We start from the raw sequence: 26,653 nt of genomic DNA on the forward strand, positions 1-26,653 counted from the left end.
ATATATATTTATAATGGAATCTTAATTAGTCATAAAAAAGAAGGAAGTCTTGGCATGTGCAACAACATGGATGGACCTTGAGAGCATTTTGCTAAGTGAAATATGTCAGACAGAAAAAGACAAACACCAAATGATCTCACTTATGTGAAATTGTAAAAAACAAAAAACAAAAACAAAAACAAAAACAAAACCCAAAAAAACTCATAGATACAGAGAACAGACTGGTGGTTGCCTGAGGCAAGGGGTGAGGGGTGGGCAAAACCAGTGAAGGAGGTCAAAAGGTACAAACTTCCAGTTACAAAATAAATCCTAGGGACATAATGTACAGCACGGTGACTATCGTTAATACTGTATTGTGTACTTGAAAGTTGCTAACAGAATAGATCTTAAAGTTCTCATCACAAGAAAAAACTGTTGTAACTATGTATACGATGGATGTTAACCTGGCTTTTTGTGGTGATCATTTCGCAATGTATATAAACATCAAATCACTATGTTGTATACCTGAAACTAATAATGTTGTGTGTCAATTATACCTCAATGAAAAAATTAAAACAATAGAAAACCTCTTAGATGGTGCAGGTTCAGATTCTCAGTCAAACAACTGCAATTCTTCCTGTCCCTTGAGTTTTGAGCTCGTTTAGAAAATGTAAAAATTAAATCTTGTTAGAGACTACATCTACCTGTGAAGGCCTTGAAATCCATGCCATGAAGATGAAAAACAAATCAGATCTCACTCCCTATCTTTAATTGTTGTCCAAGAATTCTGCCCACACCAAGGATTCACACCACTGACCAAAGTTATTTGGGGGAAGGCTGAGTTTTCCCAATGCTTATCAGAACATCTCTGTTTATGATAAGACCTTATATTTGCATGGCACTTAATTTATTGATCACTTTCATCTCTGCTGACCTTCAATCCTCACCACAATACTGGGAGGTGGGTATTACAGCCTCACTTACACAAATGAGGAAATTCAGGCTCAAAGGGTCTAACTGATAGGGAAATGATCCAATGACACAGACTGGTAGTTAGAAATGAAATCTAGTTCTAATTTACAGAAAACTAAGCTTGGGTTAGAGGGCTGAGGAATCATATCAAACTCCTCACTGTCTTAAACATAATACGTTTTGAGAAGTGGAATTGCCATTTCACATCGAATTAACCACATGAAACCCAGCCCAGGTTATCCCAAGGCAGATTAATGGAAGCAGAATTTGTTAAAATGCCTTTGAGGCTTCTTGAAGTACATGTTATTTTATGTAAAGCTTTTACATATTTTTGCTTTTAGTTTTTTGTTTTTTTCGTAATCAAGGATTGGCACACTGTATGAGCTTTATATAAAGGCAGGGCTCTTTGCCCTGATCAGAGTTAGAAACCTAAAGCTTCATTAAATAGTTACCATAATAAATCGCCTTAACATATCTCAGTTTGCTAAGTTGTTATCAATTAGTGTAATGTAAGCCAAGTGTGTGGAAGGAGGTAGTTGAACTCAGTTTAAACCTATTAAGAAAATTTACTTACCCCTGAATTGACCTGTTTTGAACACTGAGCCATATTTTCGGGGACAGACTAAGAAACAGATTCCAGCCTGAATATAACAGACTCTTTTTCCTTTAAATCTATGTGAGAAGCATAGAACTTTTACAGCTTTTATTTGAAGTTGCAACATGAAGTGATATTCTGTTGAACATTTTTCGGGTAGCTATGGCAACAATAACTATCACCACATACTACCAACCAAAATACCACCTGCATCCACGTCTATTCTAAACCCTTAATTAAAAAGAAAAGCCCAGTTCAAATTTCCAGTTGGTAAATTTGGGAGCAAACTTCAAAAAAATGTTGGGAAACCTACTTAGGTTTTGCTTCTGTGTTTGGTTCATGGAGGTTTTTTTTTCCTCTCTCCCTTTCAGGACAACTTAAGTCTGACTATCTCTTCCTGCCCACACCAGGCCCACCCACACTGTTAAGTTTCTGGAGAAATAGAGGTTTCAGCAATTCCTTTTCTAAGGAGTTAATCAGTAATGAGAGCTCCAGGGACCAAAAGAAAAGTACTCCTTTCAAACAATTATCTATGTGCATATGAATTTTAGGTATGTTTTTAGTTTCTCTGAAGGAAGGAAGAAGGTAGGGGGATGGAAAACAGGAAAAGGAGGCGAAGACTGAAGAGAAAGCAAGCTAGGAAAAGGAAAACAGAGAGAAGGCAATTGGGTGAAAGCAACAAGGAATAGGAGCCCATGATCAAAAAAGGGAGCAAGCTGTTTAAATGTGTGAGGGCAAGGCAAGGGGGAAAGCATGCATGATCCACGGCAAGTAACACCAGGCTTCAGACAGGCTGAGAATGGAAGATTCTACAACAGACTGATTGCAGAAACTGGACCTCGTTCTTCACTCCACCCGATTTCCGTGCCCTTTGCTCTGTAAGTTTCCAGTATCCACCTACTCCTACTCACTTTGACTTGCATTCGCCAATAGGATATTAGCAAACATGGTGCAAGCAGATACTTGACAAGTGCTTGTGCAAGTAGGCTTGCTTGCTCCTGTCCTTTGCCATTGCTTCGAGAACATTCTTGGGCCAGCCTGCTGGAAAATGAAGGACACGTAGAGCAGAGCTGAAGTGCTCCTGTCTTTCCAGCCAAGGCCATCTTAGATCAGCTAACAGCTAGCATACCAAGATACCTCTGAGCAAGCCCAGCCAGTATCAAGAAAGCTGCCTTGGTTAAATGTCAGCTGACTAGAGACACAGGAGCAAGCCCTGCCTGGATCAGCTAAATAAATGTATGTTGTTGTATGTCACCAAAAACTTTACTATGCAGCATTACTGTGGCAACAGATAACTGATACAGGTACATACCCTGTTAATCAAGGACTTTCATGCTATCCCCAGTACATTAAATGCTTTCTAATGCATAATGTTGTAAATCAGTGTCACAAGTTCATAGGGGAAAAATAGAAGATAGAATGATCATAAAATAAGTACAGTAAATGCAAATTTTTGAACATGATAGGTGTTGCTAGCCACCAAAATAAAACCCAGGGCATTCTCCAAAGTAAGGTCATTGAGATTCTAGAACTACATACAACTTGGAAAGGATCCAGCCAATCCTGTTGGAGGTTAAATTGAATTTAAGTAATTAAAAAGATACAAGCAACCTTTACTCGCAGACACTAATGCTGCACCAACTAATGGACTGAAGAGTTTGCAAATTCTCAGGTGCCCTCTTAATTGCAGCTGAATAGCTTTAACAATAAAATCAGTTTTCTCCAACTGTGGGCTTGAGGGTGAACAGGGTAGGTGATCCATGGTGAACGTGTGCTGCCAACTGCAAGAACAGAGGGTAGCAGCTGTGACCAACACCACACTCCCGAGCTTACCGTATAAGTAACAAGTGAATTGTCATTGGAGCAAAAGCATACCTTGAAAATATATGTGGAAGAGCACCTGCATTCACCTTCTGGAAAGTGTACTGTACAAAGAAAAACATAGCTGAAAATAGACAATATAAGCAAGTAGGATGAAAGTGTTTCTTTTCCTATAAAGCTGGGTTACATTTTCTTTCAAGTGAGAAGTGCTTCTGGGGGTAGGGGGGGGATTAGAGGGTCATCTGCAAAGGGGAGGTCTGTGTACAAAGTACATAAGACAACATTCGCTCAATCCCAGACCATGTGCTTAATCAAAGACCCTGTTAGGTATGCAGCTGAATAAACCAAGCACCATCATGTTGAAATAACATAAAATGGATTTTTGATTGACTGCAGTAATCAGGGAACAGTGGCATGAACAATCCCTGCATCATTTTATTATGACCTTGGAATGCACTTTTTTGATTGACAATAACTTGAAAGAAGGAAAAAATACCTTCGGAGAATCTAAAGCATTTCCAATTTTGTATTCTGATCCTTGTACAACTCATATGTGGCCCCCATGGCATGGCAGAAATCACCAGTATCTCTCCTCAGCAGCTGGAACCCTACTCTGTCTTACAACTTCCTTGGGTAGGTGGTAGAGGAAGGAGACGCTAACTGTTGGGTTTACAAGGTCTCTTCTAATGTTGTGATGGGTGGCAAGACGGCTGACTCTCACTCCTTGAACCCTTTCCTTCTTCCCTAGTTATTAATCGTTTCCAGATGCCGGCAAGATAGTTCAGAGGACATCAGAGGACTCCACTGAAAAGCGATGAAGCTTCAAACCCCTTAAGATTTGTTCATTCTTCCATCCATCCATTCAGCAAACTCAGTTCAAACACTGAACGCCTACTGTATGCCTGCCACGTGTTAAGTGCTGTGGAAACACTGATGGACAAAGCTTATGACCTTTCTGGAGGACATACTAGACAAGTGTGTGTGTGTGTGTGTGTGTGTGTGTGTGTGTGTGTGTGTGTGTGTGTGTGTGTGTGTGTGTGTGTGTGTGTGTGTGTGTGTGTGTGTGTTTCGGGCTGGGGGAGAGACAGCGAGAGAGAACTAAGTACTTATAATACAGCACTGGGGTACCACAATGGAGAGTGTATAAGTGCTTATGGACGCATTAGGGAAGGAGTCCCCAAATTCACCTGAGGAGTGGCGTTAGGGAGTCTTCAAGGTGGAAAAGAGAAAAGAGGGTGGGCCGTTCTTTAAGAGTATGCAACAAAATCAGGCAGACAATGAAAAGTTGACATAAATGATACATTAAAGTGGGTCTGGTCTCAGAAGTCCAACCAACTGACCAACCCATATTGTCCTTAGACCTCCATTAATAGGCTCTAAAACCTCAAATTTTATAACTTAGAACTATGGATGTATGTGAATATAGAAAAGTTTTAGCCTGACAACTGCTACAATTACGTGGGCCTGATTTATTTGTTGGGGATCTGTTAGATTCCAGAAACTGTGCTAGTTATGGTGCCTTATTTGTTTAAAAGAAGGGTGGGTGCTTTGTTTTATTTCCTTCAATTCATATGAAGGAGATTTATAATGATAGATTTAGCAGCCTTTTCATAACTATTTGAACAATGAAATACTTTGGATTTAAGTTTTGCTCTCTAAAAATAAGATATTGCTTTTATTTGGGGGAAAAAGGGTAGGTTAGTAAAGAAAACTAAAGGAGGAATTTTCTTGCCAATGAAAGTATCACTTTAAGGATGTTACAGGGCTAATCACGTAGACTTTTAACCCCAAATATTTCTTTTTCTTTTTCTTTTTCCCGGCGAATAAGTTTTCTTTTTTTGCCCTTAATAAAGGCCAAGGAAACTTGCCACTGGCTAAGGAGAAGGCACACAGACTCAAATACAGTGCCTTCTCTTAAATGAGTTCCTTGGATTTATGGGTTAACTGTATTAGAGGGCCAGGTAAGTGCATTTTATCATTACCACCTGACTTTTCTGCTTCTTCACTTTGTGGAGAGCAAATTCAAAGCTGACTACAAAAAGCAAACTGCGACATTTTCAAGAACATTCCCAAAACACACTATGGACCATAAACAAATTTAAGCCAAGGAAAAGATAAGAGGCCATATTTTATAGAGTAGAGACTGCAATTTATAGTGTTTATGGGATTTCTCTGAAATTGAAAATGAAGAGTAGTCAACCTGTGGATCTCATTTAATCCTTCAAGTAATCCCATGAAGTAGGCATTATCATATTTTACAAGTGGAGAAACTAAGGCTCAGCCAATTTTAGGCGAAAGCTGTTAAGTGAAGTAGCCAAGACTGAGCTATAGGACTGACAGGCTTCAAAAACCATTGTTTTTCTAACATTACCTATGATTAACCCATTTTCTGTTTGATAATTAACTTACTCAATTCTGTTGATGCTGTTGAACTAGTCATAAGACAGCTGAATCTGGAGATTGAGAAAACTAACAAAACAGACTAAGGAGCTTCAAGATGGCCGAAGAGTAAGACGCGGAGATCACCTTCCTCCCCACAAATACATGAGAAATACATCTACATGTGGAACAACTCCTACAGAACACCTACGGAACGCTGGCAGAAGACCTCAGACCTCCCAAAAGGCAAGAAACTCCCCACGTACCTGGGTAGGGCAAAAGAAAAAAGAAATAACAGAGACAAAAGAATAGGGACGGGACCTGCACCAGTGGAAGGGAGCTGTGAAGGAGGAAAGGTTTCCACACACTAGGAAGCCCCTTTGCGGGCAGAGACGGCGGGTGGCGGAGGGGGGAAGCTTCGGAGCCACGGAGGAGAGCGCAGCCACAGGGGTGCGGAGGGCAAAGCGGAGAGATTCCCGCACAGAGGCTCGGCGCCGAGCAGCACTCACCAGCCCGAGAGGCTTGTCTGCTCAGCCGCCGGGGCGGGCGGGGCTGGGAGCTGAGGCTCGGGCTTCGGTCGGATCCCAGGGAGAGGACTGGGGTTGGCTATGTGAACACGGCCTGAAGGGGGCTAGTGCGCCACAGCTAGCCGGGAGGGAGTCCAGGAAAAAGTCTGCAGCTGCCGAAGAGGCAAGAGACTTTTTCTTCCCTCTTTGTTTCCCGGTGCACCAGGAGAGGGGATTCAGAGCGCCGCCTAAACGAGCTCCAGAGACTGGCGTGAGCCGCGGCTATCAGCGCAGACCCCAGAGATGGGCATGAGACGCTAAGGCCGCTGCTGCCGCCACCAAGAAGCCTGTGTGTGAGCAGAGGTCACTCTCCACACCACCCCTCCCGGGAGCCTGTGCAGCCCGCCACTGCCAGGGTCCCGTGATCCAGGGACAACTTCCCCGGGAGAACGCACGGCGCCCCTCAGCCTGCTGCAACGTCATGCCGGCCTCTGCCGCCGCAGGTTCGCCCCGCATCCATACCCCTCCCTCCCCCCGCCTGAGTGAACCAGTGCCCCCAAATCAGCTGCTCCTTTAACCCGATCCTGTGTGCGCGAAGAACAGATGCCCTCAGGCGACCTACACACAGAGGCGGGGCTAAATCCAAAGCTGAATGCCTGGAGCTCTGCAAACAAAGTAGAGAAAGGGAAAATTCACCCAGCAGCCTCAGGAGCAGTGGATTAAATCTCCACAATCAACTTGATGTACCCTGCCTCTGTGGAATAACTGAATAGACAACGAATCATCCCAAATTGAGGAGATGGACTTTCGGAGCAACGATATATATATATATATATATTTTTTTTCCCTTCTTCTATTTTTTATGAGTGTGTGTGTGTATGCTTCTGTGTGTGATTTTGTCTGTATATCTTTGCTTTTACCATGTGCCCTAGGGTTCTGTCTGTCCTTTTTTTTTCTTTTTATTACTTAAAAAATTTTTTTTCTTAATAATTTTTTTATTTTCTATTTTAATAACTTTATTTTATTTTAATTTGATTTATTTTATTTTATCTTCTTTCTTTCTTTTTTTTCCTCCCTTTTATTCTGAGCCGTGTAGAGGACAGGCTCTTGGTGCTCCAGCCAGGCGTCAGGGCTGTGCCACTGAGGTGGGAGAGACAAGTTCGGGACACTGGTCCACAAGTGACCTCCCAGCTCCACGTTATATTAAATGGCAAAAATCTCCCAGAGATCTCCATCTCAACGCCAAGACTCAGCTCCACTCTACGCACAGCAAGCTACACTGCTGGACACCCCATGCCAAACAACTAGCAAGACAGGAACACAACCCCATCCATTGGCACAGAGGCTGTCAAAAATCATAGTAAGGCCACAGACACCCCAAAACACACCACCAGACGTGGACCTGCCCACCAGAAACACAAGATCCAGCCTCATCCACCAGAACACAGGCACTAGTCCCCTCCACCAGGAAGCCTACACAATCCACTGAACCAACCTTAGCCACTGGGGAGAGACACCAAAAACAATGGGAACTACGAACCTGCAGCCTGTGAAAAGGAGACCCCAAACACAGTAAATTAAGCAAAATGAGAAGACAGAGAAACACACAGCAGATGAAGGAGCAAGACAAAAACCCACCAGACCTAACAAATGAAGAGGAAATAGGCAGTCTACATGAAAAAGAATTCAGAATAATGATAGTAAAGATGATCCAAAATCTTGGAAACAGAATGGAAAAAATACATGAAACATTTAACAAAGACCTAGAAAAACTAAAGCACAAAAAACAGTGATGAACAACACAATAAATGAAATTAAAAATTCTCTAGAAGGGATCAACAGCAGAATAACTGAGGCAGAAAAATGGATAAGTGACCTGGAAGATTAAATAGAGGAAATAACAACTGCAGAGCAGAATAAAGAAAAAAGAATGAAAAGAATTGAGGACAGTCTCGGAGACCTCTGGGACAACATTAAACACACCAACATTCGAATGACAGGGGTCTCAGAAGAAGAAGAGAAAAAGAAACAGACTGAGAAAATATTTGAAGAGATTATAATTGAAAACCTCCCTAATACGGGAAAGGAAATAGTTAATCAAGTGCAGGAAGCATAGAGAGTCCCATATAGGATAAATCCAAGGAGAAACATGCCAAGACACATATTAATCAAAGTATCAAAAATTAAATAGAAAGAACAAATATTAAAAGCAGCAAGGAAAAAACAACAAATAACACATAGGGAATCCCCATAAGGTTAACAGCTGCTCTTTCAGCAGAAACTCTGCAAGCCAGAAGGGAGTGGCAGGACATATTTAAAGTGATGAAGGGGAAAAACCTACAACCAAGATTACTCTACCCAGCAAGGATCTCATTCAGATTTGACGAAGAAATTAAAACCTTTACAGACAAGCAAAACCTAAGAGAGTTCAGCACCACCAAACCAGCTTTACAACAAATACTAAAGAAATTTCTCTAGGCAGGAAACACAAGAGAAGGAAAAGACCTAAAATAATAAACCCCAAACAATTAAGAAAATGGTAATAGGAACATACATATCGATAATTACCTTAAATGTAAATGGATTAAATTCTCCCACCAAAAGACATAGACTGGCTGAATGGATATAGAAACAAGACCCGTATATATGCTGTCTACAAGAGACCCACTTCAGACCTAGGGACACATACAGACTGAAAGTGAGGGGATGGAAGAAGATATTCCATGCAAATGGAAATCAAAAGAAAGCTGGAGTAGCAATTCTCATATCAGACACAATAGACTTTAAAACAAAGACTATTACAAGAGACAAAGAAGGACACTACATAATGATCAAGGGATCAATCCAACAAGAAGATATAACAGTGGTAAATATTTATTCAGCCATCATAGGAGCACCTCAATACAAAAGGCAAATACTAACAGCCATAAAATGGGAAAGCGACAGTAACACAATCATAGTAGGGGACTTTAACACCCCACTTTCACCAATGGACAGATCATCCAAAATTAAAATAAATAAGGAAACACAAGCTTTAAATGATACATTAAACAAGATGGACTTAATTGATATTTATAGGACATTCCATCCAGAAACAACAGAATACACATTCTTCTCAAGTGCTCACGGAACATTCTCCAGGATAGATCATATCTTGGGTCACAAATCAACCCTTGGTAAACTTAAGAAAATTTAAATCGTATCAAGTACCTTTTCCGACCACAACCCTATGAGACTAGATATCAATTACAGGAAAAGATCTGTAAAAAATACAAACACATGGAAGCTAAACAATACACTACTTAATAACGAAGTGATCACTGAAGAAATCAAAGGGGAAATCAAAAAATACCTAGACACAAATGACAATGAAACACGACGACCCAAAACCTATGGGATGCAGCAAAAGCAGTTCTAAGAGGGAAGTTTGCAGCAATACAATCCTACCTTAAGAAACAAGAGAAATCTCAAACAACCTAAACTTACACCTAAAGCAATTAGAGAAAGAAAACAAAAAAAACCCAAAGTTAGCAGAAGGAAAGAAATCATAAACATCAGATCAGAAATAAATGAAAAAGAAATGAAGGAAATGATAGCAAAGATCAATAAAATTAAAAGCTGGTTCTTTGAGAAGATAAACAAAATTGATAAACCAGTAGCCAGACTCATCAAGAAAAAAGGGAGAAGACTCAAATCAATAGAATTAGAAATGAAAAAGGGGAAGTAACAACTGACACTGCAGAAATACAAAGATCATGAGAGATTACTACAAGCAACTCTATGCCAATAAAATGGACAACCTGGAAGAAATGGACAAATTCTTAGAAATGCACAACCTTCCGAGACTGAACCAGGAAGAAACAGAAAATATGAACAGACCAATCACAAGTACTGAAATTGAAACTGTGATTAAAAATCTTCCAACAAACAAAAGTCCAGGACCAGATGGCTTCACAGGCGAATTCTATGAAACATTTAGAGAAGAGTTAATACCTATCCTTCTCAAACTCTTCCAAAATATAGCAGAGGGAGGAACACTCCCAAACTCATTCTACGAGGCCACCATCACCCTGATACCAAAACCAGACAAAGATGTCACAAAGAAAGAAAACTACAGGCCAATATCACTGATGAACATAGATGCAAAACTCCTCAACAAAATACTAGCAAACAGAGTCCAACAGCACATGAAAAGGATCATACAATATGATCAAGTGGGGTTTATCCCAGGAATGCAAGGATTCTTCAATACACGCAAATCAATCAACGTGATACACCATATTAACAAATTGAAGGAGAAAAACCAGATGATCATCTCAACAGATGCAGAGAAAGCTTTCGACAAAATTCAACACCCATTTACGATAAAAACCCTCCAGAAAGTAGGCATAGAGGGAACTTTCCTCAACATAATAAAGGCCATATATGACAAACCCACAGCCAACATCGTCCTCAATGGTAAAAAACTGAAACCATTTCCACTAAGATCAGGAACAAGACAAGGTTGCCCACTCGCACCACTATCATTCAACATAGTGTTGGAAGTTTTAGCCACAGCAATCAGAGAAGAAAAAGAAATAAAAGGAATCCAAATCGGAAAAGAAGAGGTAAAGCTGTCACTGTTCGCAGATGACATGCTACTATACATAGAGAATCCTAAAGATGCTACCAGAAAACTACTAGAGCTAATAAATGAATTTGGTAAAGTAGCAGGATACAAAATTAATGCACAGAAATCTCTTGCATTCCTATACACTAATGATGAAAAATCTGAAAGAGAAATTAAGGAAACACTCCCATTTACCACTGCAAGAAAAAGAATAAAATATCTAGGAATAAACCTACCTAAGGAGACAAAAGACCTGTATGCAGAAAACTGTAAGACACTGATGAAAGAAATTAAAGATGATACAAATAGATGGAGAGATATACCATGTTCTTGGATTGGAAGAATCAACATTGTGAAAATGACTCTACTACCCAAAGCAATCTACAGATTCAATGCAATCTCTATCAAACTACCAATGGCATTTTTCAAAGAACTAGAACAAAAAATTTCACAATTTGTATGGAAATACAAAAGAACCCGAATAGCCAAAGCAATCTTGAGAAAGAAAAACGGAGCTGGAGGAATCAGGCTCCCTGACTTTAGACTATACTACAAAGCTACAGTGATCAAGACAGTATGGTACTGGCACAGAGACACAAATATAGATCAATGAAACAGGATAGAAAGTCCAGAGATAAACCCACGCAGATATGGTCACCTTATCTTTAATAAAGGAGGCAAGAATATACAATGGAGAAAAGACAGCCTCTTCAATAACTGGTGCTGGGAAAACTGGACAGCTACAGGTAACAGAATGAAATTAGAACACTCCCTAACACCATACACAAAAATAAACTCAAAATGGATTAAAGACCTAAATGTAAGGCCAGACACTATCAAACTCTTAGAGGAAAACATAGGCAGAACACTCTATGACATAAATCACAGCAAGATCCTTTTGACCCACCTCTTAGAGAAATGGAAATAAAAACAAAAATAAACAAATGGGACCCAATGAAACTTAAAAGCTTTTGCACAGCTAAAGAAACCATAAACAAGACGAAAAGACAACCCTCAGAATGGGAGAAAATATTTGCAAATGAAGCAACTCACAAAGGATTAATCTCCAAAACATAGAAGGGACTCATGCAGCTCAATATGAAAAAAACAAATCCAATCCAAACATGGACAAAAGACCTAAATAGACATTTCTCCAAAGAAGACATACAGATTGCCAACAGACACATGAAAGAATGCTCAACATCATTAATCATTAGAGAAATGCAAATCAAAACTACAATGAGATATCATCTCACACCGGTCAGAATGGCCATCATCAAAAAATCTACAAGCAATACATGCTGGAGAGGGTGTGGAGAAAAGGGAACCCTTTTGCACTGTTGGTGGGAATGTAAATTGATACAGCCACTATGGAGAACAGTATGGAGGTTCCTTAAAAAACTAAAAATAGAACTACCATACGACCCAGCAATCCCCCTACTGGGCATATACCCTGAGAAAGCCATAATTCAAAAAGAGTCATGTACCACAATGTTCATTGCAGCTCTATTTACAATAGCCAGGACATGGAAGCAACCTAAATGTCCATCAACAGATGAATGGATAAAGAAGATGTGGCACATACATACAGTGGAATATTAGCCATAAAAAGGAATGAAACTGAGGTATTTGTAGCGAGGTGGATGGAGTTAGAGTCTGTCATACAGAGCGAAGTAAGTCAGAAAGAGAAAAACAAATACAGTATGCTAACACATATATACAGAATCTAAAAAAAAAATTGTCATGAAGAACCTAGGGGCAAGACAGTAATAAACATGCAGACCTTCTAGAGAATGGACTTGAGGATACGAGGCGGGGCAAGGGTAAGCTGGGACAAAGTGAGAGAGTGGCATGGACATATATACACTACTAAACGTAAAATAGATAGCTAGTGGGAAGCAGCCACAAAGCACAGGGAGATCAGCTCGGTGCTTTGTGACCACCTAGAGGGGTGGTATAGGGAGGGTGGGAGGGAGGGAGATGCAAGAGGGAAGAGATATGGGGACATATGTATATGTATAACTGATTCACTTTGTTATAAAGCAGAAACTAACACACCACTGTAAAGCAATTATACTCCAATAAAGATGTTAAAAAAAAATCAAAAAAGGAAAAAACAAGAAAATACACCATAGACAAAAGCAACAATATAAAAAACATACCTAGAAAGAAACCATACAAAAATGTATATAATCTACATGAAGGCAACAATAAGAATTTCCTGACTGACCTAGGAAAAAGAAGTCTCAACCAGAATACTATGTTATGTGTATTCGTGAGGCACAGATATTGTAAGAATATCGATTTTCCTTAATTCATTTACAGATTTAGTACCTTATCCATAGCAGCTGATGACAATCAAACATGGGCTACTGTTTCCTGTACCCAAAATCAACCATGGAAAAATTACAGAAGGAATAAAGAGAAAACATTAACAAAAGCAAAAACACAAAACTAAATAATCCCTGAGGGACGATAAGTCTCCACTGAACTAGAACCTGAGTGTGGGCAGGTAGGGGGATGCCCTGAATTCGAGACAGGTCTGTAGCCTGCAAGAGAGGCAGATGACAGGATTGATTAGAGAAAAGCCTTTAAACTTGAGCCCTTGATTCTTCCACTGTGCTCTGGGACCATGAATCTCTACTGCTTCACTGAAGGAACCTGAGGCAGCATTTCAGAGCCCGCATGCCAGGAGCATGGGACACCAAAGATTGGGCTGGATGTGGCAGTATGGTCCACAGGCTGTGAGATAACCATCTGAAACTTTGTTAGTGGATGACAACTGGCCTTTTTAAATGATCATCTTAATAGACTATCACACACGGACTCAAAGAGAATAGCAAGTAACACAGCAGTTGTACAAAAGGACAGAAATTCATTTCTGAACTTTTGGGCAATGCCCCTGATGTCAACAAAGAGAGACCACAGTGAGAACTGTCAGGCTAAGGAGCCCCTTCACTAACTCCTCTGGGATTCTGTGGGGCATGGTTGGGGACAGGGATGGAGTCATACCAGAGAAGGACGGAATCGCAGGCCCTGCCAGCAGTCAGTGTGAGGACCTTGAGTGAGACCTGACGGGCTCCAAACCACAGAAGAGAGTCTTGCCTCCTTTCCCCTCAGCTCATCTTACCTGCACCAGCCATCTCTGGGAGGCTCCAGGCAGAAGTGTCCAGATGAGATGTGCCTGCACTTCACACCAGCAGTCTCAGGGAGCTGATGTCTTTGATGCGAGGCCTCGGCCTCAGGTCAGCAGACGGGAGGTAGCCCAGCACCTACAGGGAGTCAAGAGAAGACACTGAGAGGGGATTGAGAGCAGCATCCACCATAGAACAGGGGGCCCCAAAGAGGCCTCACTGTCAGTCTCGGGGGACCCAGGCATGGCTGTGAGGCTCAGGCCCCCAGATACTTCCGGCTGGGGTGCCGACAGAAATGAGAGCCAAGGTGTGACGCCTGCTGACTCAGCTCAGCAGAGGGAAAAGTCCCAGGACCTGCCAAGAGTCAATGAAAGGCCCACGTGCCAGTCCTGCGGGAAGCTCCGCCGGCACCACCCCACACCTCCCCTCCCCGTCCAGCCCCGGCCCCGCCCCGGCCCTGCCCCGCCCCTACTGTCCTCCTGGAGCCCAGATGCGCATGACCGGAAGTGACGTCCTCCTAACCACGCTGCGGGGGCGAGGCCATTTTTGAGAGCTGCCGTCCTGCGAGGGTGAGCCGCGGGAGGAGTCCCACGTCTCGTCAGGTGTTAAAGTGTGAGGTAACCCCAGTTAGAAGTGCGGGGACGCCCCCGACACCCCCAATCCCCTTTCCCTCCCCAAAGAGGCGGCCACACAGGCCCCGCCCACCCCGCCCCTGCTCTCGGCCCGAGAGGCTCGGGCCTGGCTGTTAGGCCCCAAGTCCATCCGCTTCCCCCGCGGGGTCTCGGGCAAGGAAGGCCTCGCTCTGAGGTTGGTGGACCCTGGCTCAGCTCAGTAGAGGGAGCGCCCCAGGCCCTGTGCAGTGAAGGACGGGACCCTCGTGGGGTCCGAGGGGCTCCACACCCCAGAATGGCGGCCACGCAGACCCCGCCCCTGACGTCAGCCTGGGAGCCTCCGGGCAGGTCTAAAGACGGAGGAGCTCCCTCAGTGCGAACGCGGACGGACGGACGGACGGACGCGGGAGACTCAGGGAGGAGGGGGCCTTGTTCTGAGGGGCTGGCCGCAGGTCAGCAGAGGGAGGATTTCCAGGGCACGGGAGGAGTCAGGGTGAGGACCGTCCTCCCCGTCGCAAGGGCACCTCAGAACCCCTCCCCTGCTGTCAGCCGCTTCCTTCCGGCCACACACGGAGAAGGGAGGGCGGCTGTCTGAGAGGGGAGGTGCAGGCCAGCAGAAGGCGCGCCCCTGAGCACTCCCAAGAGTCAGCCCAAGCCCTTGAGTGAGGACCAGTGGGGCCGCCAACCACAGGGCCTCGACCTGTCTGCCGCACGCTGCAGGCTTGGTAAAACTCTGCCACATGCGGCCGCGTGGTCACCCTCACTGCCTCCTAATGAGACTCAAGGAGGTGCCGGCACTGGTGCGAGCAGATGGCCCTCGGGGCAAGAGGGGAGCTCCAGGCTGCACCGGCCGTCCAGGGAGGACCCCGAGTGAGGACTAAGGGAGCCACCCACCCCGAAGAGAAGGGACGAGAGAGAATATGGCCTGTCCCCTCCTGCCAACCCGTAAACTCCCAAGGAAGGACTGTCAGGCTGAGACTGCCCGTAATTTCCTCTGCCAGGTCCAAGGGAGGTTAGAGCTTTGTTCTGAAGGGGCCATCACCAGGCAGCAGAAGGGAGGGTCCCAGGACCCTTCGGTGGTGGGCTGAACGCTCCCTCCTTTCCTCCTCCTGGGTGTCATGGAAGATGGTGGTGTCAACTTCAGAGCAGCAGACGGGATGGGGTGGGGGGGGGGGTGGGGGAGTCTTGCCAGCAACTGTCATCCTGACTCTGAATGGGAACCGCGAGGACCTACGTCCCCTGCCAGCCCCCACTGTCACCCCCGTACCGCCCAGGCAGGGCTGGCTGGCTGTGCCCCAAGGCTCACTCTACCGCCCTCCACAGGGGTCTCAGGGGACAGGCGGAGCAGGAGAACGGGAGCCCTGTGGGTCCTCGAGCAGTGCCCTCAAGGACCCTGCAGAGGCGGCCTTGGTTAAAGCCAGGGAGGAATCTCCCCGCTGAAGGTGCTCACAGCATCTCCTTGTCCCTCCCCCAGCTGCCCTCATTGCCTGCCTTCCTGCCCACACTCCCGCCTGCTGGCCCTAACCTGTGTCATCATGCCTCGGGGCCAGAAGAGCAAGCGCCGTGCCCGCGAGAGACGCCAGCAGGCCCGGGCGGAGACGCAGATTCTCAAGGGTGCCCAGGCCACTGAGGCGGCGGCGGCGGCGGCGGCGGCAGCAGAGATAGAAGAGTCGCCCTCCTCCCCCGCTTCTGTTTCTCAGGGTACTCCCCCGAGCTCCCGTGCTGCTGGCGCTCGCCGGGAGCATCGGGGAGCCCCAGCCACTAGCTCTCGTGATGCAGGGGTTTCCTGCCCAGGATATGAAGAGGGTGCCCGGGCGAGCCAAGATGAGGAAAGTGTAAGTACCTCCCAGGAAGCACCTTCCACTCACAGCACTTGGAGAGATCCTCTGTCCAGGAAGGCCAGCAAGTTGGTGGGGTTCCTGCTGGAGAAGTACAAGCTGAAGGAGCCCATCCTGCAGGCAGCAATGCTGAAGATTTTCAGCAAGAAGTACAAGAAGCACTTCCCTGAGATCCTCAGGAGAGCCTCTGAGCGCATGGAGCTGGTCTTTGGCCTCGAGCTGAAGGAAGTCGACCCCAGCCGTCACTCCTACGCCCTCATCAGCAAGCTGGCCCTCCCCAGCGAGGGAAGTCCGAGTGATGAGTCGGGGCTGCCCACGTCCGGTCTCCTGATGATGCTCCTGGGCATGATCTTCAGGAAGGGCAACCGTGCCACCGAGGAGGAGATCTGGGAATTCCTCAATGCATTGGGGTTGTATGCTGGGAGGAGGCACTTGATCTTTGGGGAGCCCAGGAGGCTCATCAGCGAAGAGTTCGTGCAGCAAAAGTACCTGACGTACCGCCAGGTGCCCAACAGCGATCCTCCGCGCTATGAGTTCCTGTGGGGCCCGAGAGCCCTGGCTGAAACTAGCAAGATGAAAGTGCTGGAGTTTGTGGCCAAGGTCGCTGGTACCATCCCCAGTGCCGTCCCAGATCTCTATGAGGAGGCTCTGCAAGATGAGGAAGAGAGAGCAGCAGTGAGAGCCGCGGCCAGGGCTGCAGCTGTGGCTGAGGGCAGTGCACTTCCAGGGCCAAGGCCCCGCAGCTCCTCCCACGTCTAGGGAGGGAGGCCGCGGGCAGTTTGTTCACTTTGTTTTGGAAGAGAGCAGTCAAGCTCCTAAGTAGTGCAGAGTAGTAGGGGCGGAGGGAACAAAGTATAGATCTTATTTATCTTCCTGTTTTAAACTAGTAACTTCTATACATTATTTATTGATTTATTTAGGTTTTTTCAAATGTTTTTTTCTTGTAATAGATAGTGTGTTTTCTTAAGAGTATTGAATTCGTGCATGACATTGCTTGCATATTTATTGCTGTTTAAAGAGTTCTAAAGTTACAGTTTTGGTATATGTAAAAGAAATTCACGAACCATCTATGTTTTCTGTATGATCCACAAGTAGAAAACATGGCACTGCAATAGAGATTTTCATGGAAACGTGAAAGACGACCACAGAAAATATTTAGAAACAAAAAATGGAGAAAACATAGAGTAAAAGGTATTTAATTCGTGGTTTGCCTTATTTCTTTTAAACTTTCTCATTTGTGAGTATTTGTTTCTTTTGTCCTAGTGCACTGCATATTCTCTGCTACCTACTGGATTAAAAATAAACTCTGATGGGAGGGTGGTATTTTGGGGGTTCATAATAATCACATCATAACTGCCATTCATCAAAAACCCAATATTTCTTAATGAGTATGCCACTGCTTTATATGTAGTACATAACATTCCAACATTCATGCAGGATAGGATTTGGCAGACTCCCTTTCTAGGTGAATAACTTGCAAATTTCTCAAGTTCACAAGACTGATTAAGTGACCTTGCTGGGTCTAGTCCCCTGGTCGGGAATAGTCTAGAGCCTACACTCTTCCACTCCTCCCAGCCTAAGGCAGACCTTATGTCTTTTAATTCATTTTTCTTCTCACCACTCCAAAAGGTATCTCATGGGATAAAAGGGGCCCTGTTCCCAAAGCACTGTTTTGGAACACAGTAATAGTAACGCTGAATAAGTGAATGGTATGAATAAAAAAAAAAATATTCGGTGACAATGGGGTCTTCTACATATGCAATGCCAGATAACCTGAAAAGATCAGCATCTCCTCATTTACTCTTCAAGTTTCTCAGGGACATAAAAGCCTTGGTTTAAGAGCTGTGTCCTCAGGTCAGTGGAGGGAGGAGTCCCAGCCTCTGATAGTTATTCAAGGTGAGGACCTTAGAAGAGAAGGGGGCCCCACAAAGTGTACCCTGCTTTCTCCCTTGTGCGGCCATGGGCAGAGCTGTGTGTCTGAAGGTACCCCTTCTTTTCCTCCGGGGCAAGGGTGGAGAGGTTCTCAGGGAGGCGAGTTCCTTGGTCTTGTGGCAGCATCTCCAATCCTGCCCAAGTAGGGGATCCTAACAGGCCTTAATTTGATTCAGGGTGAGGACACTGGGTGCTGATGAGTGGACCCCCCATAACAAAGGGGACCACACAGAGGCCCCCGGCAGGGGTAGCCAGGGAATAGGTCTCTTACCTCCCCTTCTGGTGTCTCAGGAAGGTGAAAGCCTTGGCCTGAGGCTGGCAGGCAGACAGTCAGCAGGGAGGCTGGAGTCCCATATGCCACCTGAAGTCAAGGTAAGAAACCTGAGTTAGGACTGAGGGGCCACTGACTCCAGAAGAGTGGGGCCTTGTAAAATCCTGCTCCTCAGAAGACCCCAACAGCTTTGGACAGATCTGGTTCATCCTGACTTCCAATTCCGAATTTCCAAGAAGGTAACGCCTTTGTTCTGAGGAGCACAGCTTCAGGGGAGTGGAGGGCGGAGTCCTGGGTCTGGTCCGGCATCACGATGAGGACCCTGAATGAGGAGCAAGGGGACCACTCACTCCAGAACAGAGGAGAATGCAGAGTCCCACCCCTGATGTCAGCCCCAGGCGGCCCAGGACAAAGCTTTCTGGCTGACGTGCCCCCTCTTTCCACTGGGAGTGGTCTCAGGGAGGCGAGGGCCTTGGTCTGTTGGGAACAGCCTCACTCAGTAGAGACTGGAAATCTAGTGACTCTAAATGAGGATAAAGGGACTCCACCTAGAACAGAGCCCTGCCACTGGATACTTCCCCTCGGCAAATCCAGGAATGTTGGCATGATGCGCCCCACACGTTTCCTTTTAGAGCATCTCCGGTAGATGAGGCACTTGGTCTCAGGGGCCAGCCTCACGTTCGCACAGGGAGGAGTTCCAGGTCCTGCCAAGAGTCACAGCAGAGCACCGTGAGGACTGAGGGAACCACCCAAATCATAAAAGTGGGGACGCCACAGAATCCCTCCCTTACTGTCGCCCATGAGTGACCACAGGCAGTCATGCCCACGCGAGGCAACCCTCACATCCTCCTAGGTGGTCTCAGGGAATTAAAGGCTGTGGTATGAGAGGACAGGCCTCTCTAGGTCACGGGAAGAGTCGGTGTAAGGACTCCTGAGTGAGGACCAAGGGGAACGCCCAACCGAAAAGAGAGAGGAACACAGAGCCCCACCACCCTTTCGGCCCTGGGAAGCCCCAGGCAGGGGTAGTTCGATGTGTCCCCCACTTGCTTCCAGCTCTGGAGGACTCAGGTCAGTAGAGGGAAGAGTCCCAGATCCTGACACAGTGAGGACTACTGAGGTCACAAAGCCCAGAAGAGTGGAGCCCGGAGAATCTTGCCCTCTGCTGTTAGTCCTCAGAAGCCCCTCAGAGAGAGCTGTGGCTGCATGTGGCCTACTGTGACTTCTCCTTCTGGGGACTCAGGGTGGTGAGGACTTTGCTCTGAGGCTGGCTGACTCAGCACAGGGGGACTTTCCAGGTTGTGCTAGGAGTTGGGGTGAGGACCTAAGGCTGGAGTGGAGCAGGAAAACCATAACGATGGGGGCAGCACATCATCTCTCCCCTGCCGTCAGTCCTGGGAGACGCCTGGATAGATGTCAGGCCGAGCAGAGGCAACCCTTAACTCCTCCCAGGGTGACAGAGACGGGAGGACAGTTAATAGGTGAAGAGAGCGAGAAATTACAGGTCTTCCCAGGAGTCAGACGGAGGAGCCTGAGTGAGGACTGGCGCGGCCAACCGTAATAAGGCCTGGATTCGCCTGCCACAGCTTTCTGCCTTCGGAGACCACAGGTAGACGTGGGGAATCAGGCTACCCTCACTTCCTTCTGTTGGGCCTCAGAGAGCTGTGGGCCTTTCTACGAGCACATGTCCTCAGGTAAAGAGAGAGGAGCCACAGGCCTTCCCAGGAGTCAAACTGAGAACGCTGAGTGACGACTAAGGGGAACATGCCCCACCCCCGGAGCTGTGGGGACGACAAAGAGTCTAGCCTTGCCCCTGCTTTCAGCACTTGAAGGCTCAGGACCGGGCAGTCGGGCCGAGGCTCCTTTACGTCAGGTCTAAGGGAGGTGAGGTCCTTAGCCTGAAGGTAAAGCCATTAGAGGGCAGAAGGGTGGGTCCCAGGCCCTACGTGAAGCCAACTGAGAGCACTGAATAGGGACTGAGGACCCAGTGATCCCAGGATAGAAAGGACTCCACAGAGCTGTCAGCACTGTGTTCCCCCTGTCAGGGCGGTGAGCTGGGGCACCCCTCACTTCCTCCTCATGGGTCCCCGGGACCACTGAGGTGTCAACTGCAGAGCAACAGAGAGGAGGAAGCCCAGGCCCTGGCTGCCGTCCACCTAAAGATCCTGAAGATGAACTGAGCAGACTCCCCGCCCTAGAACGCGGAAGGTCCCACTGGCAGCCCCTTCTGTCACCCCAGGGACACTCAGGTAGGCTGGCAGCCTGTAGCCCAAGGCTCACTCTACCGCCCTCCACAGGGGTCTCAGGGGACAGGCGGAGCAGGAGAACGGGAGCCCTGTGGGTCCTCGAGCAGTGCCCTCAAGGACCCTGCAGAGGCGGCCTTGGTTAAAGCCAGGGAGGAATCTCCCCGCTGAAGGTGCTCACAGCATCTCCTTGTCCCTCCCCCAGGTGCCCTCACTGCCTGCCTTCCTGCCCACACTCCCGCCTGCTGGCCCTGACCTGTGTCATCGTGCCTCGGGGCCAGAAGAGGAAGCGCCGTGCCCGCGAGAGACGCCACCAGGCCCGGGGGGAGACTCAGAGTCTCAAGGGTGCCCAGGCCACTGAGGCGGCGGCGGCGGCGGCAGAGATAGAAGAGTCGCCCTCCTCCCCCGCTTCTGTTTCTCGGGGTACTCCCCCGAGCTCCCGTGCTGCTGGCGCTCGCCGGGAGCCTCGGGGAGCCCCAGCCACTAGCTGTCGTGATGCAGGGGTTTCCTGCCCAGGATCTGAAGAGGGTGCCCAGAGCCAAGATGAGGATAGCGAGTCACAGATGAGCGGGCCTGCCCCATCCTGGACGGTTCGTCTTTCCCTCCCCTACCTGGACACCGGTGGCTGGAGCATGCCCAGAGATCCTCCCTCTCGTGGTCAAGGACCACTGCTAGGTTTCCAGCCATACCAGGACCAAGCAAGACAAAACCGCCAGCACAGGTTGACGCAGGCGCACCAAGACCGAGAAGGTGACTCAAGGTAACCCAGGGTTCGTTATGCCTCATTTGTAATAACTTAGCATTGCGGCTTTTGCTTCCCCGCCCCACCCCATGGGTTCTGCTTGGGTGCTTATGGGTAAGTGCCTGCATACTAGCAGGAAAGTTACATAACCTAAAGCTGTCAATCGATTTGTCAGTCAAATAACACAGGACACAGGGAGGGACCACCACTCTACAAAACACGGCCCTACCCCATTGCGGGGCTGCTTCTGGTTTCCAGACAGCCCGCTCTCCTGCTTTCTCGGGAGTGTACTTTTGCTCTGCTTAACTGAACTCTTGCTACTTAAAACTGCTCTACGCCTCTCGATTGAATTCTTCCTCTTTGGGAGGGCAAGAACCAAGGAAATCGCCATTCTGCTGGTGACAGTATGGATCACACATTCATTACTTTTATCAGGTACAAGTTAAAGTTTTGATATTTTATAAAACAAATTTAGAAACCTTCCATTTTTTTTATGACCTCGAACAAGAAAACACAGCAATGGAAGAGGGATTTCCATGGAACTGTGAATAGACTCGGCAGTTAAATAATGTGGGTCCAGTAAAAAAGAAAAGAAAAAGAGTAAATGGTGGTACATTTTTGGTTTGGTTTATTCTTTTAGTGCTTCTTTTTGTAAAATTGAAAGATGTTTTCTTAGATTATTCAAGATTGTGAGAGAAATTAAACAATAATAAAGTAGACCTCTTTATCGTTGCCACTCTTATTCCCAACCATTAATTGAGCATCTACTCTTTGGAAGGCTCCATGGCAGAACTGGGGATGGTAAGAAAAAGAAGACTGAGCCACTGTGCACAGAACTTTAGAGCCTAGGAGCTGCCGCCATATCAAGAAGATGGTGAGACACACTCTAAGACCTAAATAAATGACAAGTTAAAACAAGGGGTGAGAAAGAGAGGATGTTCCAGATGAGAGCAGTCAAGTGTAAATGCTCTGAAGCAAGGAAGTTTTTGGCGCTTTGGGACACTGCAGGTCCCTTGAGGAGGTGATTTTAAGTTAGGCGGGATGGTGGGCTAAATGAGGCTGAGTGAATTGTGGTGGGGGAGGATGGGACCCTTAGATGGTGGGCCTCAGAGTTGAGAGACTGAAGACTGGAATGGAAGATTACCCTGAATTTTTACTTTGGGATTGTGGGTAAAACAGAGAGAATCTCCACCCGGGGCAGGAATAAAATGGGTTCTGTGTTCCTGTCCCAGTGCAGGTGAACACAGTGCACAAACTAGGTGTTTTAATCCCATCACCTCCAGGGAGTTTCTGAGAAACAAGGATGATACTTCCTTGAAGTGAGATGTCAAGAAGCCACTGTGATAGCACTCTTTGCACTGGGGTCAAAGGGCCAGAGGCCACTCCATTAAAGGGATGTTCTACCACTTATCTTAAGTGTAATCTGGGGAACTCCAAATGAAGGCTACATTTTTGGTGGTGGTGAAATTATAATGAAAATAGGGGTGGTCTGGATGAAAAGGCACCTGGGAGGGAAGTTGTTGGTCCTTGACGCAAATTCTAGAACCTCTGAGTAGCATCCAGCTGGGAGAGATTCCTCTACACTCAAATGACATATTTACAAATGGGGAAATTTTACATAGTTTTACTGTCTAAGCAGTTTTGTTCATTCCAAAGGTGCTGCGTATTTTCTGACATCTCATGAGATTAAAGAAAAAATTCCCAAAGAGTTGGTATTATGGTCTGGGGTCATAGCTATCGTAGTAATAAATGCCATTCTTGAAAGACCATTGTTGCAAGTGCTTTACAAACATCACGTATATTACAATAGCTCTATAAGATAGGGCTTATCAGACTCACTTTGCAGATGATGAACTTGCAATTTTCTCAAGTTCACAAGACTCGTGACAGAGCTGGGAATAGACCCTTGGTCTGAATTCGTCTAGAGGCCACACTGTTCCACTCTTCCCAGCCTGAGGCAGACCTAGTATCCTTTAATTCACTTGTCTCCTCACTACTTCAAACTGTATTTCAGGCAATTTAAAAAAAAAAAGCAAGCAAGCAAACAAAAAACCCTGTAGCCAAAGTACTATAAACAGTCCTGATGAAGGAAGGTTAATATAAGAATAAACCATAATTTGGGGATTGTCTGTGGGCTTCATTTATCTAGAGTCCTCCTGCCCCTCGCTCCAGGGTCCCTTGAAAGCTGCCTGCCCTGGTCCCAGCACGTGTGTTCAGCTCCAGCACTTTCCCACGTTAGAGCTCCTTTCTCCTGAGACTTCCCCAGTGTGCCCTCAAGTTCAACTCTGGAATCTGTTAATGGTGTGTTGAGACTGGCCTCTGAATAAATACACCAATGAGTGAGCTTACCTAGGAGGTCAATATCCAAAGCCTCCCTCATAAGTTGGAGATGAGGACCTGAATAGACATTTCTACAAAGAGGATATACCAGTGGCCAAACAGTACATGAAAAGATGCTCAATATCATTAGTCATTAGGGAAATGTATACAAAAAAAAACCACAGTGGGATACCATTTCACTAGGTTGGTTATAAAAATGGAAAATAACAAGTGTTTACGAGGATATGAAGAAATTGGATCCCTCATACATTGCTGGTAAGAATGTAAAATGGTTCAGCCTCTTTGGAAAACAGTTTGGTAGTTCCTCAAATTTAAACAAAGAATTACCGTATGACCCAAAAATTCCATTCCTAGGTATATAACCAAAATAACTTAAAAATTGTATTCAAACAAATCTTTGTACCCAAATATTCAAAGAAGCATTATTCATAAAAGCCAAAAAATGCAAACAACCCAAAATTTCCATCACTGAATGAACAGACAAACAAAATGTGGTATATATTCTTACAATGGAATATTATTCAGTCATAAAAAGGAATGAAGTACGGATAACTGAGAGACCATGGATGAACCTTGGAGACATTATGATAAATGATAAATGAAAGGAGCCAGAAACAAAAGGTCACATATTATATGACACCATTTACATGAATTATCCAGGATAAGCAAATTCACAGAGACAGAAAGCAGATTGATGGTTGCCCGAGGCTAGGGAGAGGTATGAATGAGAAATAACTTTTTGAAGGGTAAGAGGTTATGTAAGCAGATAGGGTAGGCGGTCCCTGGAGAAAGAGAACCAGGCATGGCTTTCTTAACATAAGAGAAGCCATTTTTGGCCTAAGCCATTTTGTGATCTAAGCCTGGAGACAATGTTTGCCCTTGAACACACCTCCGTAATACTGATCTTAAGGGAATAGAAGAATGCAGCAACAAAAGATTGTTATCAGGCAGGAGTAGTAACAGTAGCAAAGGAATAAATCAGTTGTTAAGACTCCCAGTCTTTTCAAGGGTAAAGATTAGCCTGAAGCACATTCTTCAGCTGTTCTGCAGAATTCAAACCCCCCTCGAAGGATCAACCACCACCAGATCCACTGGAACCTAAGGAATGGTGACGGTAATCTTTTCTGACCCTTGTGACTTCAAACCCCTATAAAGCTTGGACTCTGTTGACCTTTGCCCCAACTCTATGCTGAATTCTCCTCTGCTCAAGCCCCTTCATGAATATGCATGTACCCTTAGCTTAAAACTTCCCCAGTTCTGCTGTCCAGGGAAACACTGCTTTGGGAAAGATCCCCAGGGTTCTCCTTCCTTGCTGCAAGTAATAAATCCTTCCTTCTCCTGCTCTTCGACTTGGCTGTGTATTTGACTCGACACCCACCAAGAGGCAAACCCAGTTTTCGGGTAGCAGTTACCTTTTGGAATGAGGAATATGTTTGGAACAAGATAGAGGCGGTGATTGTACAACATTGTGAATGCAGTAATGCCACTGCATTATTCACTTTCAAATGTTATGTGGATATATATAAAAATGAGTTACCTTTTTTAATATTATGTAGAATACAATCAATAGATTGATTGATCCCACTATACATATAAAAAATATAATATATAGGTATATGTATGTATATAAAATCAATGGAATGATAGAATCAGATAGAATGAGAGAATTACCATTCTACAGCCCCTAATGGATTAATGGATAAGGCTGAAGATCCTCACCAACTGTCAATACCACCAGGAAGCAGAAAACAGACACTATGTATCTCCTAATGGAAGCACACAGCTTTGTCTCAGGAGTGAACTTGCCAATAAACAAACTGGTAAATCAATAAGCCTTAATCTGAACAAGCTGTTTCCTACAATTATTGAGGATTCTTGATGCTGAGTTCCAGGTATATTGGGTTCATTATTTTATTCTCTGTAATGTTGTATATGATTGTTTTTATTATAAATATCATGCCTTTAAATTTGAAAACCCAAGTAAAATGGAACAATTTTTAGCAAACTATAAATCACTACACTGAAAATGTAGTCCAAACCCAGAGCACCATCCAAATGTTCCAGGACAATCCAGGTTTGGAGCCCCCTCACACCAAATGATCAGGGAAAAACTAATCACCATCTTATTTGAATTCTTCCAAACCATACAGAAAGATAGAAAACGGATCAACCATTTTAATAGGGTAGCCCTCCTCGATACAAAGTCCAGATAAGAATGCCCCAATAAAAGGATACTCACACATAACCATGCGATTAAATGAAGAAATGGGCTATGACTGAGGAACACAAAGATATCATATTAGAAAATACTGACAGTTGGAAATCACTGCATTAACAGAGAAAGGAGAAAATGCATTTCTAAAGGGAAAGAATATTTGTCTCTACGCTTCTATTCTCAAGCCTGTTGACACCAAATGTATGGGTTTTTTGTTTTGTTTTGTTTTGCTCGCACAAACCAACTCTCTACCACCAGCTGAGTATCCTACAATTCAATTCAATTCTGACAGTATCTACCTGCAGTTAGCATCAGATCCCACAAGGTAAGGGCTCATTCCCACAAGATTGCCCTACACTTAATCCAAACCCAGGTCTCCCATAATTCTGACTGACTGGCTATAAATTGGGGGCTCCCACAACCCCCTCCCTGGGTTTGGTAATTTTCTAAAATGGCTCAGAGAACTCAA

The 26,653-nt window shown here is 45.5% G+C and overlaps 1 protein-coding gene and 1 pseudogene across 2 annotated transcripts in view; both read left to right on the top strand.

Moving 5' to 3' along the window:
- Window positions 1–6,563, top strand: part of DDX53 (DEAD-box helicase 53) — a 228,737-nt gene extending 222,174 nt beyond the window's left edge. Inside the window, 1 exon segment of the mRNA XM_082447156.1 lies at window positions 5,849–6,563. The gene's annotated coding sequence lies outside the window, so the exon portion shown is untranslated.
- Window positions 6,564–16,141: 9,578 nt separating this feature from the next.
- Window positions 16,142–17,203, top strand: LOC309652786 (melanoma-associated antigen B4 pseudogene; annotated as a pseudogene). Its single transcript has one exon. The product of its transcript is annotated as a melanoma-associated antigen B4 pseudogene (transcript).
- The last annotated feature ends 9,450 nt before the right edge of the window (window positions 17,204–26,653 follow it).

Source organism: Balaenoptera physalus (genome assembly GCF_965194825.1).
Source record: "Balaenoptera physalus genome assembly, chromosome: X".
Taxonomy (NCBI): Eukaryota; Metazoa; Chordata; class Mammalia; order Artiodactyla; family Balaenopteridae; genus Balaenoptera; species Balaenoptera physalus.